We start from the raw sequence: 20,661 nt of genomic DNA on the forward strand, positions 1-20,661 counted from the left end.
AATATTATTACAAAGGGAATAATAATAATAATAATGTTAAAATTCTGGAGTAAAGATTTTCATATATATACCTATATGTGTATATGTAATATACATATATATACACATATATGTGTGTATATATATATATATATATAATTAGAAGTAGAGTATAATGTTCCACTTAATTTTCTATATGAGATAGGTAGATTGTGATACGATGTCACCAATAAATCCATTCCAAATATTAATAGAAATATGCAATGCCTGGAGACGGCCATTTCTGTCTCAAGAATTAAGACAAAAATGGATCAAAACACTATTCAATTTGAAACAGGTTCCCAGCCTTACCTTCAGACCTTGTCTATTAGTTACAAGTAAATCCCTCTTTGTTCACTCATTTATTAAAATTAGCTCAGATAGTTGACTGCCAAGAATATTTGAAGATCTCTCCTTTGGTAGAGGGCTGATAGCAGTACTGATAATATCTAAATGTTGCTTACCATTTCACTGAAGACAAGTGTTTGGTTAAAAACACAACAGACAGAGACCCATCTTTTGGAATCCTGAAACGTCCTTTACATTATGCCTAAAGCAAACAATGTAGGTTCTATGTATTTATTAAGACTTTTTACCAAGAAACCTTAAGAGTTCTAATTGCATTACCTGAGGCCATAACTGTATTAGAATATTCTTCTGTGAATTACAAGTTGGTTAAATATAAATTTCTTGGGACATAACTTTATCCCTCAAAAACAGATAGAATATGGCTCCATTATTTCCTAGCTTTACATGTAGTTGTAGCAAAGTCTGAGGTCAACCCATGTCATTGGCATGCTTATTTTTGCCTTGATAGCTTTTGTTCTGTCTCAATATTTCAAAGCTCTGTAATTTCACTTGAACATGTCTTCATATTGCTGATTTTCTATGTATGTTTCTCCAGAAACATTGTACTTCCTTTCTATCAACAGATTTTTTTTCTCCTATCATCACATATAAATTAAATAAAGAAAGAAAAGTAAAAAACTTTCCCCTATTTTGGTTCTGATTCTCTCTATCATCTATATCTATCCATCACCTATCTTTTTCTTCTTTACTTTTGTTACATGAGTTACTGTGATATTTTGTCTTTTTCATCACCATCCCCCACTATACTTTAATTCTTGTCAGCTACATGACTTTCCTCTCCATAGTCTATATGTCTATTTCAAATTTTTTCTTCATGCCATTGATTCATTACCAGATTTGTTTCTATTCTTCCTTTTCTCGTCTTTATTTTCCTTTGTTTCTAATTCCTGTGATAGTTTTACTTCAGTTTAACTATCCCTCAACTTGAATCTTAATCTTTTATATCACATTTCATATTCCTTAAATAATCTAATATTTTTTCTCCTTTTTGACCTTTAATGATTCTGAGAAAGTATGAAACATTGTTGAAAATTATGTGTTTCTCTCTGTAAAATGTATTATTCATGTCTTTTCTATGTTTTATATTACTTTTTATTTTTTAACTCTTGCAGTGTTTCTATGTGGTCACTATTTTTTTCTGGTTATTTTTTTAAAACAGAGAGAATTTGTATGTTTTTAATTTAATTCAATTTTGTTTCTCCCCAAATATATCATTGGTGCAGTCTCTTTCTTGCTTTTACTCCCATAACGTATAGTTATTTGTACAATTACAGTTGATCCTTGAACAATGTAGGATTTGGGGTGCCTATCTTCCATGTGGGGGAAAATTCACGTATAATTTATAGTCTGCCCTCCATATTTGAGGTTCCTCTGTATCTATGGTTCGGCATTTACAGAGTCAACCAACCATAGATCATGTAGTACTGTTGTATTTACTATTGAAAAAAGTCTGCATGTAATGGACCCATGCAGTTCAAATCTGTGTTGTTCAAGGGTTAACTGTACTTCCAAACACCAGTTTGAAGACGGTGGGCTGATGGTCTTTATCCTGTGTTTCATTCCTGTAGAGCTGAAGGACACCAGGTCAGGGAATAGGGTACCATATATCCTTATTTTAGTCTTCTCTCAACTGCCAGAGTCCCTTGAGAGGGCTTTTGTGTTTTGGAGTATTCATTAATAGTGGGTGCAGCAATAAGCCTTTGCTTCTGCCAGGACTGATTGGTCCATTCCTCAAATTAACCCACCCCATTTCAGCGACCTTTTCCATTCTCTTTACAGCTAGAATTAGGCAAGTAGATGAAACTTATGTACACTTTGATTTTTGTCCTACTGGTATTTGTTTATTTGTGTTACCATAAAATAATGCAAAAACATCAACTTGCCCAAAGCCACTCTATCTGTGGGGAGCATGTCTTATTTAAGGAAATAAATTTCAATGTAGATGGAGAGCAGAGAAAAGAGGAGCATGAGTGAAATGGAACTGCTTAAAAATGCAAAATAGTACTTTCCATTACATGCAAAATTCTCAGCAGTGATACCAGATTTTTAGATGTATATTTTCAGAAATTTGTTCTTACTGTTTTCTCCTTTTACTAACAGAGAACCATTCACTTTTATCTAACTCCTCTTGTAACCTATCACACAAATATGGAGGAAGAGATTGAAAGTAATTTGTTGATAAGTAATCAAACATTGCCCTTATTGAGAAGAAACTAACCAATCCCAAACCCCTTGTACTAAACTGTTAGCAGACATTTGAGAGTTGATGTTTCTTGGTGGTGAGGGGGAATCAGGGAAGTAAAGATTTCATCTTTGTTATGCAAATCAGGTAGTAGCTGTGTTTGCACTCATAATCAATTTAAATGCTGCACTCTAAATATCACCGTTGAGGCCACGAGGGTGAGTAGATAAATGAAGTATTTTTGGCATCAATTCCACTTTCCCTGACACAGCAGTAAACACAGTGTTGGAGACAAAAGGACTCTTAGCAGTACTTTTTTCACCCTCCTCACCTAACTTTATAGGTGTATGAATGTTAGGAAAAGAGATAAAAGAGAGTCTTATTCCAAACTTAGGTACCTGACTGAAGCCTGAATATGGTTTAAAAGTAAAGAATATGGTTGAAACAATGGCAGTGAAAAGACAATGGGAAGCATCTCACTGATTTAGGAAAGTATATTACTTCTAGAACTCATATGACATTTGCTTCTTATACGATTTGGTTCCATCATTGCTAATTCAGGTTGTTCACAGTCTTCCCACTGGGCATATGGACATTTCTCATAATAAATCAACCTGTTTATCTAGATGTGAGGGAGGAAAATAATTTTCCCTCTACCCTTCTAGGTTGTTGGCTGCTAAAAGACATATTAACAGGAGAAAAACAAACAGAAATTTAATACCTCCTATATACTTGAGATACTAAGGAAAACTGAGTAACTTCCCCAAATGGTCCAAGCCACCACTTTAAATACCATCTCCAGCTAAAGACAAAAGAAGATATTGGGGGAAGGGAGAGACCAGTTATGGGAGACTATCAGGAAAAGCACAGTAGAAGAGAATGCAGTCATTATGCAGATTTCGGCCATTACCTTACCCATTGATAAGAGTTTCTAGAGATTACCTTCCTGGTACAGAGTGGGAGATACCCTTAAAAAGGGAAATTTCTATTATAAATATAAACATCTCTTACAAAAGGGTAGCTTATATTCATTTTTCAGAGCTTTTCCTGTGTCTGCTAGTTCTTAAAACTAATCAGCCTAAAATAATCTTTATGTCAAAGAGGCATATTCTGGGGTGGAAAATTCTGCTCCCCTTCATAGATAAACTTTTTTATAAACTCAGTTACTGAATTGCTAAATTAGAATTTAGAAATTTAATTAACATCTAATAACAGGTATGTGGATTGATATTTTGCTAAATAATATTATTCATTAAATCAGGCATATTCCTGGCAAGCTCTTTCACAAGTTTCTTTACTACATAGCCCCAAAATTTATAATATTTTATTAATGATTAAAACTATTGAGATAGCCTCATCCACCAGAGGACAGACAACAGAAGCAAGAAGAACTACAATCCTGCAGCCTGTGGAACAAAAACCACATTCACAGAAAGATAGACAAGATGAAAAGGCAGAGGGCTATATACCAGATGAAGGAACAAGGTAAAAGCCCAGAAAAACAACTAAATGAAGTGGAGACAGGCAACCTTCCAGAAAAAGAATTCAGAATAATGATAGTGAAGATGATCCAGGACCTCGGAAAAAGAATGGAGGCAAAGATCGAGAAGTTGCAAGAAATGTTTAACAAAGACCTAGAAGAATTAAAGAACAAACAAACAAAGATGAACAATACAATAACTGAAAAGAAAACTACACTAAGAGGAATCAATAGCAGAATAACTGAGGCAGAAGAACGGATAAGTGACCTGGAAGACAGAATGGTGGAATTCACTGCTGCGGAACAGACTAAAGAAAAAAGAATGAAAAGAAATGAAGACAGCCTAAGAGACCTCTGGGACAACATTAAACGCAACAACATTCGCATTATAGGGGTCCCAGAAGGAGAAGAGAGAGAGAAAGGACCCGAGAAAATATTTGAAGAGATTATAGTCAAAAACTTCCCTAACATGGGAAAGGAAATAACCACCCAAGTCCAGGAAGCACAGCGAGTCCCTTACAGGATAAACCCAAGGAGAAACACACCAAGACACATAGTAATCAAATTGGCAAAAATTAAAGACGAAGAAAAATTATTGAAAGCAGCAAGGGAAAAATGACAAATAACATACAAGGGAACTCCCATAAGGTTAACAGCTGATTTCTCAGCAGAAACTCTACAACCCAGAAGGGAGTGGCATGATATATTTAAAGTGATGATTGTTCTGGTATAATGTTCTGGTATAATGTTATAAGTCATAATTCTAGTTATTACTTTAAAATGTATATCTCAGAAATAAAAAGAAAAACTATTATTAGCACATTACTGTCAAATAGAAACTGCAAAAAAATTTGAGTGACAGATGGTAGTATATGACATATTAACATAACTTACTGAAAAATCAAAGGATTCCCAATTTAGCAGTCTATAAATTCAAGTAAAAAATAAATAAAATGAAGTTAATGTCTAAGACAAAATTAAACGTAACAAAAAATAAGTAGGTAAATTAAAGAAATTTAAAATTGTCCTATTGTGCATTAAAGGATGTTAAGATAATTTATTAAGAAAAATTGGATTTAAAAATATTCCATGTGGGTAAATTACAATGTTAATGAGTTCCCTGATAAAGCTATGTTTAAATTTTATTGTAGTGTTTGAATTAATAGGCATTAGAACTTTGACACTGCAGTAATTCTTAGAATTTTGAAAGCATCTATGTTGTTCATAGTCCCAACACAACTAAACAATTTGGCCACAGTGACCCTGATCAACCTGGTCAATTACAGTTCCCTTTGGGATCAAATCCCAAGTCCCCACAGTTAGGGAGAAAGAAATTTTCCTCTACACTTCTAGGTTCTTCTGACTGGTCTAAGAATTAAATTGACATGAGACAGATTAACCGTAGAAAATCAAACAAAGTTTAATAACATGTATGCATGTGAGAGGCCCAGGAAAACTGAGTAACTCACCAAAATGGCCAAAGCCTTTGCCATAAATACTATCCTCAGCTAAACACAAAAGAGGATATTGAAAGTGGGGAGAGTCAGTTAAGGGAGATTACCAGGAAAAGCACAGTTGACAAGGGTGGCTGTGATGCAGATTTAAGTCATTATCTTCTCCATTTGTAAGAGTTTCTAGAGATTTGGTCATCCTCCTCTTCCAGGCACAGAGAGGGAGACACTCTTGCAAATGGATATTTCCCTTACTAATGTAAATGTTTCTTACAAAAGGGCAACTTCTACTTGGTTTTTAGAGTCCTTGCATGTCTGCTGTTTCTCAGAAAATAAATAAATTAAAACAATTAATATGCCAAAGAGACAATTTTAGGGTGGCAAATTCTCCTCCCCTATACCTCCTATCTGGGTTCTGACACTCTAATATTCTTGCTAGTTTTCCAGCTAATCTCTCTTCACAGTGGGTCCCAGCTAACATCTGCTCCTTGGCTACAACTGACATTTTACCTGATGGCTCATCTCCTGTTGATGACAGAACATGTGCCAATGTAGGTAAGTAACTTTGTTTCCTCTGCTAAGATATACAGCACAACTATGCCTCTTGCCACTGTTGTAGGAAAGAGAGTGGGGCGCGAGAGAGTGGTCATGTCCCAGGTCTCAGGCTAGTCCAAGTGTGGGTTCTTTCCTTCGTGCAGGAAAGAATTCAAGAGCAAGATATAGTAAAGTGAAAGAAGGTTTATTCGGGGAGATACACACTCCATAGACAGAGTGTGGGTCATCTCGGAAGGTGAGAGAGGCACCAGGGTACAGGGTTGTCAGTTTTTATAAGGGCGGGTAATTTCATAAGCTAATGAGTTGGAGGAGTATTCCAGCTATTTTGGGGAAGGGGTGGGGATTTCCAGGAATTGGGCCACCACCCACTTTTTGACCTTTTATGGTAGGCCTTAGAACCGTCATGGCGCCTGTGGGTGTGTCATTTAGCCTGCTGATGTGTCACAGTGAGCATATACTGAGGCTCAAGGTCTAGTGGGCGTCAATTCTCCTTGGACCTAGTTGGTTTTAATCAGTTTATGTCATGTCCTCAGGCTATGTCATTCTTTTAAAGGTTGTGCCCTGCCCACTTCCTGTCTCACCACCTCTTATAGTTCCATCAGCAGTGTCTTAGTTTTTGGGAAAAGTCATTTGCCCTAATAATTACATGCCTTTTAAACAAATCTGAATTGAGTTTCCCTCGTGATTACAGATCAGTAGGTGAGCAAATCTTGTTTTCAGTAAGTAAGTACTCTTTCTTTACATTTTAAAGCTCTGTTCATCTGGATACCTGCAAGAGTTTCCCTGGCATATTTGAAGGGTACCTGTTAGTTCTGTCCTACACATTCTTCATTCATTCTTAAATGATGTCCCAGTATGAGTCACAGGAGTTTGGACTGCCTCCTATTCAGCAATTGTATCCCCTCCTTTGTATGTGTTACTCCCCCATGTTCCTGGAAAAATGCACCACTTGTCACAAAGTTCTTAGATGCTGGTGGAAATAAGCCTGGTGGTGAAGTGGGGCAGAATTTGCCACCCCAAAATATGCTTCTTCGGTGTAAGGATTATCTTGAGCTGGTTATTTTTAAGAAAGAACAGACATAGGATAAACTCTGAAAACCAAGGAAAAGTTACCCTTTTGTAAGGTACCTTTACATTTAAAAGGGAAATCTCCATTTGTAAGGGTGTCTCCCTCAGTACCAGGAAAAGAAGGAGGATAAAATATCTACAATGTAGAAGACACCAACTTAAATCTACCCAATAACCACATCCTTATTTACTGTGCTTTTCCAGGTAACCTCCCATAACTACTCCCAACACCCTACTCCCACCCACACACAAAATGTTTCTTGTGTCCTTAGCTGGAGATTTACTTAAGGTCGTGGCTTGGGCCACTTTGGGGAGTCACTCAGCTTTCCCAGGTATCTCCTATGTATACAGGAGTTTACTTATTATAAAACTTCTGTTTTTCTCCTGTTAATTTGACTTTTATTACAGGGTGGTCTCAGCCAAGAGTCTAGAAGGGTAGAGGGAAGATTATTTTTCTTCCCCTGTAGATGCATGCCTGACTGTTACCAAGTCCAAGCCTCCTCTGCTCACCGCACAACTGGCCATTAAATCGGGAGGTGAGATATTGAGGCAAAGAATAGCGACTTCATTGGGAAAACCTGGTGTCTGAGAAGATGGCAGACTAGTGTCCCAGAGTACCATCTTATCAGGGTCTGGATACTAGTTTCTTTTATAGAACAGAGAAGGGGAGGAGATGAGGAAGTAAAGTAAAAAGGCCATAAGTCTTGCAAAGTATCTCCTTTTTTTGACCAGCCTCAGGTAGAGAATGTGTTAATTTCTTCTTTTCTGCAGCCATTCACAGGTGGGCAAGGTCAGGGTGTTTCCCTGTGAGCTGAACAAAGGCACTTTAGTTTAACATTCAGGCAGAGGGCAGGGTTCCCTGAGGCAAGCCATTATGTATGCCTATAGCTATAGCCAGAACAAAAGCAATGGAAAGCAACAGTCAAAGTAAAAGAAACAGATACAGCATGGAGTCAGATTTTGTTCTTCTCTGTTATATGATCACAGTTTCTGAGTCCTGAAATAAGCCTGTTGGTTAATGCTATGCTTTTTATTCTCCCACCCTTCTTTACTTGCCACCATCTCTAATGAGATTTTGACATGTTTCTTACCTCATAAAAAATTTTAGTCTATACAAAAATCTATCCATTTAATATAATTGTTTTTTCTCTCTTGAGAAAAACTAGGCAGGGGGCATTTTTTTCTATTTTGTTTTTGTTTTTTTTTTTGTATGTGTGTGAATCTACATTTATATGTTTGTTGTTTTAGATCATGTGAATTGTGAGGAAGAGATTTATTTGATATTTTCTTTGGTAAGTCGGTCTATAAATTTGGAGATATACCCAAATACATTACTCTGACATAGTACAGCTTAGTGTGTTTTCAGAAAATGATCCATTTGTCCCAGGTTTTTTAACGGAAGATTATATTCTAAAATATCATTTTCAAAATTGTATTTTAAGTACCAATTTTACATTATTATTTTAAATTTATTGTAATGTTTATGGTAACTATCTTAAGCATCTTTCACAGAAGAAGTAATGATTTTCCAATTCAGTCTATATTGTATAAACAGTAAGAAGTTTCATATTTGAGAAACGTGGGGAGACCGATCAAGGTGGTGGAGTAGGAGGACATGAACTCACTTTCCCTCATGAACACATCAAAAATACATCTACATGTGGAACAGTTCTCATTGAAAACTACCCGGAAACTGGCGGAAAGGTTCCTGTACAATGAAGGCTATAGGAAAGATCCGCACAGAATTAGGTAGGAAGGGAAGAGAAACCATCAGGTCAGGACCTGTGCCCCTGGGAGGGAACTCAGAGGAAGAGGGAGAATGCATACTCCTCACAGCTCCACACTGGAGTAAGGGCTGCCATGACTGAGAGAAGAGCTCAGCTGTGAGATACAGAAGGGATTCAGGCCTAAAGTGACTTCTGAACAGGGTAGGGGCAGCCATTACTGACACTTACACAGGCGCAGCCTCAGAAGCACCCCACGCATCTGATGGTGGCCAGACCACTACGGCCCAGGCCCCACCACATCCAAGAGCTCACATGGGCCCCTCTTGTTCCAGCACTGCTCCTCCGTGTCAGTGCTGGGAGAGGGAAGAGCACACACTTAAAGGGAACCACCTCTGCCCAACCCTCAAGGGCTTCTGCTCCAGCCACTTGATACCCACCTCTGCCCCCAATATAGCAGTGGCAGCCACTAAGCAGAGGGGAGGCCCAGCATCACACCTGGCTCTGACCCTCCATCTCCAGCCCCACCTCCTATCAAGGTGATAGCTGCCAGCATGCCCTGAGGAAAGAAGTGACATGCTATCATTCCATGAGGCTGTGGCAAAATTTCCCAGACTCTGCTCTCAAGTTTATAATGTAACCTGACAGAGATAATATTGAATAAAAACTATAGGTTAATCTTACTTATGTGTAAGTAAACATATAACTTCTCTTCCAAACTGTGATATTTTAAGAGTAAAATTATGTGCTGTTAATGATTATGATAACAGACATAAAATTCAGGCTCCCTGTACAAAATGAAATATATGGTCACCATGCTTATATAATTTTTGAAGTGCTAGAATATTAATTGATATGATAAATTCATCACTTTCAAGCAAAGAATGTAAGAATGAGTTTATAACATTTCCCTTGATTCGGTTAAACCATTGTGAGATACAGGGCTGATTTAATAATATTATTGGTTATGAAAGCAAGGAAAAAGAAAATAAGGTACCCTATTAAAGGTTATATCAATTCAAACATACATCCTAATAGTTGAAACTTAAAAATGCTAAAAATGTACATCTTAGAATTAAGGAAAGACTGTATCATGAGTGTATTATTATAATACACAGTGTTAAGTTAGCAAATAATTTAAGACAATATGAAAATTATAATAAACATTGAAAAAATATTTTAAAATTATAACATATATTTCTGATAAAAGAAAACAACAAGTTGGAGACAAATGTTTCCATTTTAAAATATATCTATTTCAAATGTGATATTTAACAGTGCACTACTAAAAGTGCAATAAGAAGAATCTTTTATTTCTCATTTTAGTAGGAAGGCTACTAGGCTAGTGCAGTACGTTTTAAAGGAAGTGGTAAACGTTTAATACAATTAGAAAATAGTGGCTAAAGGGTTTGTCATTGAAAAGGTGATTACTGCACAGAAAACAAACCAACCACAACTCTTCTGGTATTTGGAAATCAACTTTACTGAACACAAAGGAAGTGCCAAGAGACAAATTTCTCCTACTGGGAAAAATAATGATGCTTACTGAAAAAATACATTTGAATAAATAGAATGTCTATTTGAAAATAGTCCCAATTACCAAATTTCTAAATAGTCTTTTTCTAACAATCTCATCTGATGTGAAGACTCTATGAACTACATACAATATTTGAAGTATCAGATATTTCAAGTCCAAAGTCATGCTTATTGAACTCTAATAACTGCAGATATTCAGATCCACATGAGCTTATTTATTATTGGTGCTGAGAATACTAATTACTTCCCCTCCACCTCTACAGGTTCTGATATAATTGTGAAGTAGTCATAGGAGGTAAATAGTGATGAAAATACCAGCTTTATTAATGGTAACACTTGATTAGAGAACATTACTCGAAACAAAACTAAACTAAACTATTACCTAAAATCATACTAGATTTCTGTTACGGGTTGAATTGCACCCCCCCCCCCCAAATTTATATGTTGAAGCCCTAACTACCAGTACCTTGGAAATAATTAAGATGAGACTATTTTGGAGTAAATTGGGCCCCTGACACAGTATCACTGGTGTCCTCCTAAAAAGAATGCTATGTGAAGAGAAAGAGATCAGCATAGAGGGAAGATGATATAAAGGTACAGGGAGTATGTCGTATACAAGCCAAGGAACACCTGAAAATACCAGAGCCAAGGGAAAGGCATGGGATGGACATGATAGTCCTCAGAAGGAACCAGCTCTGCCAGCACCTCGATTTTGGCCTTCTAGCCTCCAGAACTGTAGGACAACACACTTCTGTTGTTTTAGCCATGTTGTATGTGGTATTTTGTTATGGAAACCCTAGGAAAATAATATAACTTCTTATTCTTCTATATTCAGCCATTACTCCCAGCTAAATTTAGAAGGTAGGATCTCCACTTAGGTGGGTCATTTGGAAAATTGCAGTTTGCTTCTTTTTCTATCAAGTAGAGGGTAGTCAAAATTCAGAGTCAGTAATTCAGCTGCTGCCTAAGGTAGTTCCCACTACAATAACAATCATTTCAAGCTCTCTGCTCTCTTTCTTTAACATTATACTTTAAACAAAGTTCTTTAAATAATAAATGCTTGTTGAGGAAAAGTGAGCATCTGGTTTCATATCTGGTAGCATTATGCTGTCTCACCTATCCACCAATTCAAAAAGCAACCCATGATCTTATGCCTAAAAATCAAACCTTTTAAATATCTTGTTAATTGAAAATCACTATGGATCAGACCCACAGTTCTTAAACACATGTGATCACAATATTACAGGGTATTAATGAGACACAAATTGGAATTCCTGAGCTATACTGTGTCTTTTATTTAAATACTGTTCAGTCAGAAACTTAGATGCAAAATCAAGTCCATTTCTATATATGTTATTTTTATCCAAACATAACATAAAGTACTGTTTCAAATCATATTGATATATTTAAGCAAAAAAGCAAAGAATATGAACTGTAAATTCTACTATGTTAGGATGTAATTAATAAAGCCATGCCAAATATCAATGACTCTGCAATCTCTGGTAACTGACATCCTGATAGTTTTGTGTCTGAATTTTTCACATTTACTTTGCAACACTCTAAAAATCTGCTTGTTGATTAATCATATATGATGATATATCATTTTGTTTAAAGATATTTTCCATCATAGATCCATGGTTAGTTAATTTGTATAATGTGTAAGTTTCATGTATACAATAGTAAATGTAGTGTACAATGAAAATATAAGAAATAATGATATTATTTTTAATACTATCTGCACAATACTCTGAAATGATCTTATATTTTTGCTAATTTAATCATTGCAGCATAACAAATATATGGGTATGATCATTCTGCCCGTTTAGAGTTAACTGAAATTTAGAGGCATTAAATAACCTGCCCAAGTCACAGTAATAAAATTAGAATTAGAAGACAGTCTGACCTAAGAGACAATATTCTTTATCACTATATATTAATTTGCTATACTGCTTTTTTTATTCTTCCCTTCCTCTCTTCTTTCTTCCCTCTCTCCCTCCCTCCCTCATCTCGGTCTTTCTGTTTTGTTAATGACCAAATAAAACTTTGAAATATTTCTACTACTCCTTATCCATTTCTACCACACTGTGATAAACATCTCTGTCTGGATTTCACATTTTATCTGTGCTCAAATACTGATACATATGTATATGCATATGTGTATATGTATATATTATATGTACATCTATTATATCTTAATGTCCCCATGGACTTTTAGAATTGTTTTAAAAAGTATATTATTTCATTTCTTTTTATGGCTGAGTAATATTCCATTGTATATGTGTGCCACATCTTCTTTATCCATTCATCTTAACACATATATATGGAATCTAAAAACAAAAACAAAAAAATGGTTCTGAAGAACCTAGAGGCAGAACAGGAATAAAGGCACAGATGTAGAGAATGGACTTGAGGACACGGGGAGGGGAAAGGGTAAGCTGGGACGAAGTGAGAGAGCAGCATGGACATATATACACTACCAAATGTAAAATAGATAGCTAGTGGGAAGCAGCCGCATAGCACAGGGAGATCACCTCAGTGCTTTGTGACCACCTAGAGGGGTGGGATAGGGAGGGTGGGAGGGAGACGCAAGAGGGAGGAGATATGGGGATATGTGTATACGTATAGCTGATTCACTTTGTTATAAAGCAGAAACTAACACACCATTGTAAAGCAACTATACTCCAATAAAGATGTTAAAAAAATCAAAAAATAAAAACATAAAAAAAGATTTTAAAAAAAGTATATTATGCCAGAAAAACCAATTAGAAAATGATAGATAAATAACAATTCCATTAAAATGAAAAAAACTTAACTACTAGAATGAATTACATGGTATATACAGTTGCTCATTGAATAGATGATATACATCAATGTTATGGTTATTTGTTAATGCCATCACACTTCTTAGACCAAAATATCATGCATGCATTCACTCAATGGGATAGCAAATAAAACTTCCTGGCATTATCGAGAATGGCATATTGTCATTTATTACAGAAGTCTTACAATCAAAGGTATAGGATTAGATCTACATATGTGTTTAGCGTTTTTACAGGTGTACATAATTTACTTAGTAATTTTAAAAAATTACTAAAGATATTTTTGTAGGACAATTAGTAACATTTCCAATAATACATTTTCAGAGATATTTGATTAGTTGCAACATTAATGAGTGATTACTTTACAGAGAAAAGCAATCAGGTAATCTGTCCTCACAGGTATAAAATTAATGTTTTTCATAAAAATTTGAAATTACTACTTTCACTGTGGTTAGGACATCTTTTACATGAGTGGTATTGATCATCTCAAATATACCAAAATTTATGAGTATTTCTCCTTAGGCAAATCATTTTCCTCTGAGTTGGAAAGATGTTAGCATTTAAAATATTAAGAAATACATGATGAAATTGTAACATCTTGAAATGATATCAATTTATTACATCATTGAGGTTTCCCTGATTAAGAAGAACAATTAAATTGGATGAAAAATACCTGACTTCCTCTTTTCAAAATAAGGGACACTCTCTCCAATATGAGTGTTCCCAAATAAAATATTTGTAGAAGGTCAAGTGGAGCATTAATTCTGTAAGTTATGATCAGTTTTGAACTATGCTTCAGAGACTATCATTTAATTCTAGCACTTACAAAATAAATGTTCATATAATCTTATCACACAGGAAAGTAGTGAACACTATAAGGTTCTTGAGAAGAATGCAACCAAAAGGAAAATAATTTAGATTTTAATCTAAGTTCTTAAACAGAATATCCAATCAGCTAAAATTGGATGAATTGTCAATATATTAACAAATATAACATTTGAATTGTAACTTGAAAAAACAAACAGCTCTCCAATAATTGGATTATAGCTTTCAAACAGTAATTTAGGTTCTAGAATAATAACATTTATTGCTAGCTATCATGAATAACTAGAATTATATGCAATCTATCTAGTATTGGCAGCAAAAATGAACCCATATTAAGCACAATTCCTGTAGGAGTGTCTGCATATTTATTATTAGTGTATTTATTTTAAGGAAGAGTTTTTAAATGCGATGTATCTTTTTAAAATTTCAGATGATAATAGTTAAAATGGATAATGATAAGACTGACAATTTTTAGATAACTTTTCAAGGTAAAAATGTTATTATATTTTCTCATCACAAAATATGAATATCTACAAGTACATCTTGAAAGAGTGGTTAGAGTGTTGTCATGGAAACATTGTTCCTATGCTACCATTCCATGAGGCCAGGCAAAATTTCCCAGACTCTGCTCACATTAACCTCAGTATTATGCAATAATGCCATTGATGGGATGCACCTGTCTTTGTACCATGTATATTGAAATTGGTATGCAATCCTTTAATTTCCATCTAAAAGTGAAAAAAATACAATCTATATAAATTGACAGTAAGACATTTTTCATTCATATAATAGAATACCTATTGATAAAGAATCTGGATTATAACAAAGGTTTATTTTTTAGTCATTAATTTATGTTCAGAGTTTTGTAGGAAGATACTTAAAGCTACTGCAAAATTTGCAATAATATTTTGAGATGGCCATGATTCATGGTAGAATTTAAATCTGAGTGATGTACATTAACAACCATTAAAATTAACTTCCATTATACTGGGCTCAACTTACTGATTATTTTCCAGATCGTTTAACACTGAACTTGTTCTCATCTCTTGGTCTTAGTAAGCAATTTTGTGTATTTTGAACAGTCATTGAGTGAATTAAACAAGCACTTATTAATTTTCTATTATGGATAATCTTTGGGTATGAAAATCAAGTAAATAATCATTACAATAGCATCAATAAGTTATGTGTAATTCATAATGGGTGGACAGGGAATAATAATAACAATAATAACAACAGCTAATATATATTGAGTATTTGTTCTATTACAGGCACTTTGATTAGAACTTGCAAGTCTCTGTTGAATTCTATGAGATTTTATTCCTATTTTATAAACTAGGAAATCCAGGCTCAGAAAGATTATGTAATTTGCCTAATATTGCAAAATTATTAAGTGATGAATATGAAACTAGAACACCAATTTATCTGACATTAAAAACAATTTTCATAGCATTAATATATACTGCTTCTCAGAGCAATGGACTCTGGCTATTATAGTTGAGTCTAGCTTCAAACAAGATACAAACATTAATTTAGGCTTTAAAAGATTAGTAAGAATTCATCAGGCAAAAGAAAAAATTATGAGCAATAGAATCAGAAACATGATGTAGATCTTTCTCCCACTGTTTATCAGCACTGTAATGTTTGACCAATTATTAATAAGTAAATATATGAAAACAAGAAAAGTAACATTATGTAGGTATAGGTCATTCTGATGAATAAGTAAAATTATGTATATAAAGAAGATAGCTCAATGTCCATCAACAGGATGCACTTAAAAACAAAATTAGAGGTCCAACATTATTAAACAACTGTAAAAATCTTGAATTATTTTTTTAAAGTTCACCAAGATAAATAGTAGTGTAAATTAAAACTTCTGCTTCTGGGAAGTCAGGTTTTATTGCAATAACTCATAGCAAGTATCTCCTTATGTTTTAAACAATGAACTATAAACACGATTCACTTGTTGTTACTACAGATGCCATGGTTCCTTCCACTGGAAGCCTTAATGTGTACCTCCTTTGGTGTTATGGGTTGAATTGTGTCACCCCTCTAAAAAGATATGTTGCAGTCCTAAACCACAATGCCTAAGAATGTGATCTTATTTGGAAATAGGGTTGTTGAAGACGAAATTAGTTAAATTAAAATGAGGTAATACTGGAGTAGAGTAGCCTCTTAATCCAATATATCTTGTGTCCTTATAAGAGGACAGCCATGTGGAGAGAGCGACACATAGAAAGAATGCTATATGGAGATGGAGGCCGACTGGAATTATGGAGCTGCTGCCAGAAATCCCAAAGATTGACAGTCATCCACCAGCACCTAGGGGGAGGCAATGAATAATTTCCCCATAGTTTTCAGAGAGCATGGCCCTGAAGATAACTTGATTTTGGACTTCTAGTCTCCAGAACTGTGAAACAGTAAATCTCTGTTCTTTTAAGCCACCCAGTGTGTGGTACTTTGTTACAGCAGCCCTAGCAAATTCATACATATGGGGAGCCATGATGTGTGAAGAGAACTTCTGTCAGAAACGACAGTTCATTTTCATAAAAGCAGATATCTATGGGAAGAATCTGATCAGTGATATGTGATGATAACTGCTAGGTAACAATGAACTGGGCTAATCAGATTCTCAGAAAATGCCAAAAGAATGGGATATATATAATAGTAGCAGCAAAAGCTGAACTTGAAAAGGAGAGACTTGTGAGACCCTGAAGAATCACATTAGCTGAGATAACAATTAAGAAAACATTTGAATAAATTACATCACAGAAAAAAAAATACACATTAGAGAAGGGTAAAGTCACATGTTAGAAGGATAAGCAGAAAGACCAAGATAGATATTATGAGAATAGCTGAATCACATTAAAAGCAGTATTGCTTGAATGAAGATTGGTAGATTCTAATTACTGAGGTTCAGAATTACTTCAGATTCTAGAATGACCTTTGGTCTCATATTCTCTGGGACCAAAAGTTCTTGTTGATTATCCTGAGATTGTTTTTATTATTGTTCCACATAAATCCTTATGATAACCATTCTCTTCCTGACTTCTTTACTGAGTGATCTACATTTCTTGCAGAGTAAAATGTTACCACTAGAAAAAGTGAAAATTTTCCTCATAAACATAGAAGCATTTAAAAAGCTGATCTACCGTTGCTTTCTTGTCTTTATATTTGTCTTTTCCTCGCCCCCTTCCCTTTTGTTTCTTCCTTAAATCTTTTCCTCATCCATAAGACAAGAGAAGCAAAGGGCTGGAAAAAGAGTCATTAATGTGAGCTGAGGTGGATCCCATGCTTAAGAGACCATTCACTGAAGCTAGGTACACTAGAGAGTCAGAAGGAAACAAACAAAATGAAAAAAAAAGTGAAGATCATGATGAATATGGAGAATGGAAGTAACAGAAGTAAGAGATTGGGAGAGTTAGAATGATAAGATGTTGTGATTTTTTAAAAAAAGAGATAGTTGTATAGGGAGAAATAATAGCTATTATAAAGTTTAACAAAGACAGAAGTTTATATTGTTAAAAATTTACATTAATCTTTCCAGATTTCTTTATGGATCTATATCATACATATTATTATATGGATATGCAATATATATGTGTGATATACTGGACTGTATGTGTGATATATATTGGATATATATATATAATTGGATATATAGTGTATGTATTGATATATTGTATGTATAATTATACATATAGGGTATATATATTATATAATTGTGTATATATATTATATATATAATCAAATCGACCTGCCCGTTGTAATAGAGCAGAGTGTTATGAACCTCTGTAGAATCAAAATATATGAGTTTGAATATTAACTTAACAACTTTTTAGCTATTTGATTTGGGGTGTTATTTAAATTCTTATTGCTTCAGTTTTTATACCTCTAGAAGTGCTATAACAGCTTACATAAACAATATATTTATATTAAAAAAAAATAAAGCATATAGTTTCTATTACAATCCTTAGAGATAGTTATCATTCAACAAATCTCACTTAAATTTTAACTAAGTATATATGGACATACTGCCATCTTTACACATTAGGATAATGAAATGTAACATACTGTCAGCTAAAAGTTTAAAAATCCGTCTAAAATCTGATTCCCTGAGGTTTTCTCTGATTAAAACATTAGGTTGCCCTCTATTTGATATAATAATTCTTGATTGAAACTCTTGGACTTAACTGCTTAAGATGTAGTGTGACTCGTTAGGTTTTAGGAGTTCCTCAGTTCATGTATGTTAATTAACTTCCATAAGAAATCAGGTAGTTTCGCGTTTGCATAAGGTTAAAAATGTCACAAGTGAAGATCATTCTTATCCTTAAAAACTGGGAAACCCTTCAAAATCATCTTTTAAGCCCATGAGAGACTAAAGTCACAAGTTGACTAGGTGAACTGAATTCCAAACGATGACAAGCTCCTTGCAGAAAAGAGACATGCAAACTGTTTCACTGGGAAAATCATGGGAGGAAGAAGTAATTACCATAAAAGTTTGTAAGAAGAAAATATCTAAAATTTAGCAAGTTCTTAAGGGCTAAGTGGACTGATGTGATACTTTAGAATCTCTGGGAACCCCAGACTGAAGTGGAGTCTGACCCAATTGCCATCATTTGCCCTTACTGGGCCACAGAGAAGAGATCATGAGAAATATCAGGAGCAGGATATGATATTCGAAAGAGCTCTTCTGGGTGGTGCTAATATGCAGGGCCTGCTAAGATTTGATATAGATAGGAGTACCAAACAAAGTTCATCAGTGCTCTGAACCTTGCAAGACAACAAAGTGGTAATTAGCAGTTGATTTCCTCCTGTCCCCAAGACCATTTTCTGACAAGAAAGTCTTCTTCTGCTTGAAGAGAAGCAAGCCTTTGTTCCACACTGAACAATTAGCAATTGTAATCATGTTTTAGTCACGTGGACTTGACCTTCATTGTTGAACAAAAAGAGCATGGAAAAACAAGACATCGAGCTGCTAAAATCACTTGCAACCTAAGCTGATTCCCCAAATCCCTCAATACAATTATCTCTACCATTCTCCACTTTAGGAACAGTTTCTATGCAGTAGTAACAACTAGGGAGAATAGATGAGGCAACTTGGATTCATGAGCAGCTGGTTTATTTACATTGCCAAGAATATTCAGCTCTGGAGATATCATAAGTCATTGGAACCCAAGAAGTTCCAGAGCTCCTATACTCAGCACAATCTCATTTAGTTACAAGTCAAATTGAACTTATTCACATCACATTCTTTGTGCAGGAACAATAACACACTCTTTCCAATCAAACTCCTCTTCTAATCTTTCATAGGAGAATCTATCTAGATCATGTGGCTTTCTACCTCTAATTACTGTTTAACTCATTTGCATGTGGATTTTTGCAATAAAATATTGTAAATAAGAAAAAAGAGTCACATAAATGGTTCAAAAGGGAGTTGTATGCAATGCACTTGATGTGCCATTTGGTTGATTCCATTTTTCTTCTTGGCTTAAATCTCTATCATGGATATGTGATTTTCAAATTGCACAGTCTCTTTCTCCATAACTTGACAGTTTCTTTAAAAAAAGCTCCAACAAATTCCCTTATTTGATGTATTCCATTTTTATTAAGTAAACCTAAAATATATTACCTTCTTCCAATATAATAGATTTTCCTTCTTATCATACTATTCTTCACTTATATGTAGGTGCTGGTCTCATTTGTTCAGCATAATGATTAAGAGAGATTTCTCTGGAATCAGACGTATAAGTTCAAATCTAGACTCTGCCACATTTTGTCAAGTGTCCTTGGGCAGGTCATTGAACCTCTTTTTTGCCTCAAAGTGTTCATCTGTAAAATAGAGGTTAATTAGTATCTATCATACAGGAGTGTTGTGATTAAAAAATTAATTTATTGATGAGAAGCATTTAAAATAATCCTCACACTAAATAGCCACTCAAAGTTAGCTACTTAAAAGTAATTATTTAAAAACAGTTTTCAGGTAAACAGTGTGAGTTCCAAATAAAGTATGGTTACTTCTGTAGAATTATGAAAAATGAATTCACTAAAATATTCAAAATGAAAAAGAATAATAAAATACACTTCTTTTTTTAAATATATTTGACGCCTAATATAAACTTATAATTAATCATTTTGGTTATTTTATTTAGTTTGTTTTCTGTTTTTTTAAAAACTTGGTGTTATTTTAATAAAAGTTAAGATTTAATTAATCTGACTTTTCTATGATAACCTTTGGGTAATTTTCTTAACCTCTTTTTCGCTTAGTTTCTTCATTATATAATAAGGATAATAGTAGTTTCTATATCAAGTAATCATTGGGGGGGTCGATAATTTAATATACATAGAAAACTCAATAAATATTACTCTTTAAAAGAGGAGGAGTTAAAAGAGAAACATCAACAATTTCATATGATTCAACCCAATACTTATTGTCCTATATACTCTTACCCCAAATTCACTCACTAAATTTGGACATTTTTATTGTGGTGGTAGTCATTATAAAACAAAACAAAACAAAAAAACATTATAAAACAAAACAAAACAAAAATCATTCAATAAATGATTATGAAATTGAACTTAATTTTAGGCTACTCTGTTGTGATCTCTTCAGTGCCTTTACCTGTTCAGGTTAATT

Source organism: Eschrichtius robustus, chromosome 9, assembly GCF_028021215.1.
Source record: "Eschrichtius robustus isolate mEscRob2 chromosome 9, mEscRob2.pri, whole genome shotgun sequence".
In the NCBI taxonomy this organism is placed as follows: domain Eukaryota; kingdom Metazoa; phylum Chordata; class Mammalia; order Artiodactyla; family Eschrichtiidae; genus Eschrichtius; species Eschrichtius robustus.